The sequence below is a fragment of the Morone saxatilis genome, unplaced genomic scaffold (assembly GCF_004916995.1).
Source record: "Morone saxatilis isolate NCDOM2014 unplaced genomic scaffold, NCSU_SB_2.0 Contig1, whole genome shotgun sequence".
NCBI lineage: Eukaryota > Metazoa > Chordata > Actinopteri > Moronidae > Morone > Morone saxatilis.
The window spans coordinates 13,150,420-13,152,296 of NW_023339651.1; the positions used below are offsets into that span (position 1 = coordinate 13,150,420).

Here is a 1,877-nt window from a genome sequence, read left to right on the forward strand (position 1 = left end):
AATCTGAAAAGTAACTAAAGCTGTAGTGGAGTAAAAAAGGACAATGGAGGATCTATGAGTTATAGTAGAGTAGAAGTATAAAGCTGCATAGAATAGAAATACTTTAGTAGTACAAGTACCTCAGATTTGTACTTAAATCCTACAGTGCTTGAGTAAATTAGTTCATTCCCACCGGTGAAAATTCACCCCAATATTGGTGTTTTGAAAGGGGAAATTGGAGAGATGGACAAACAAATATCTACAGTGACATTACATTGCTCAATACAGGTATATGAGGACCTATGTTATTTGTAATTTGTTTGGAGGACCTACCTTGAAACAACAATGCCACACAGGTTGGAGCCCTTTAGTAAAAATATATGTCAAAATACAAAGTTTTTCTTCCAACCATGCTAACAGCTAGCAGGATGAAGTGGGCAGCAGGCTAGCCAAGTAGCTTATTGGCTATTAGGCTAGCTGATCTGGAAAATTAAGCTACAGAGGCTTTATTTTGCAGTCTAGCCTCAAATGTCCAACTAACAGTTAACTTAAATAACTACATTTATCTCAAGTACCTGACTACAATTTTGAGTTACTTGTGTATTTCCCACTTTGGCTTTACTAAAAGCTAGCTTGTTACATGTACAGCCACAGTTGATAGTTATTGTTTGATTTTAAGAAAGCCTATGTTGAACACAATACATTGTTATAGAGTAAATTGAATATTAACTACTTTAAATAAGCTGCTGACTGAATGATGTTCAGTCATTTATGATACTTTTAATACCTTACATACCCGTTGTTGATAATATACTCCTGTACTTTATCTTAAGTAAAACTTTGAATGCAGGACATTTGCTTTTGATAGAGTATTTTTATATTGTGGTATTGCTACTTTTAAGTGCTTCTTCACAGGAGCTATAGTCTTGCTTTTATCTTTGTTTCTCTGATATTTAGTTTTTTTTATCTTTCTAGAAATAATTTCTGCCTCTAACAGCACTGTTGCTCAGAAAAGTTTAAATCGTTAAAACAGCCACTAATTTAATGGTAGTACTTTTACAGTGTTTGTGTGTGTAAATTTGTGCTAGCACAACATTAATAATAACTTTATTTATAATTAGAATGATATCATTTCAGCTAAATTTAGTCCGGTTGGTTAAATATCTAGCCAATATAATTTTATTATTATTAATGTTAATTAATAATGTAGCATGACGATTTTAACATCAGTTGGTCATGTGGTGTGAGCAGAATATGAATGCATTACTTTTAAATAATTAATCATCTGCCACATTCATGGAAATAAGATAACTTATGCCATCCTTATAGTCTACAGTGCTATTTGAATTTTTCTCTTTTATTGAAGAAGTAAAGATTCTATACTGGGATAAATATTTTCCTTTTCGTTATTTTCTTCTTTGATCTCTGCATGCATAATGTCAGCTTCGCGCCACAGTCCAGAAGAGAAAGAACAGTCCTTACTAAGCTCCTTGCCTCTTACTGTATGTCTATGCGTGATACACCAGAGGCTCACAGGCCACGATGAAGAAATACCTTGGATGTATTATGTGTGTGTGTGGTATGCCTAACTAGATTTCACAGTGATTTGTGCGCTTCCCATTTCCTGATATTATTCCATTTTCATGCATTTCCACAGGAAGACCATCTTTTTTTTGTTGTTGTTGCCCTTTTGTTATTAAAGTCTGGAGCCGTAGGACACAGCTGACCGGGAGTAAGGCTTTAACAACAGGGCTGAGAGGTCTGAATGAGATGTATGCATCCATGCTATTGTTCCATTTCAGAGAACTGTAAGTAAAATTGCACAGCTCAGCACACTTCCATGTCCCCTCTGCCGCCTCTGAAGCCCCCACCCTCCACAGCTCCCCTCAGCCCCCCCC

General features: G+C 35.7%; 1 protein-coding gene across 1 annotated transcript in view; it reads right to left on the reverse strand.

The window, feature by feature from the left end:
• LOC118334027 (SH3 and multiple ankyrin repeat domains protein 1-like) overlaps nt 1-1,877 on the reverse strand; it is a 33,147-nt gene that overhangs the window by 25,228 nt on the left and 6,042 nt on the right. The window lies entirely within an intron of this gene.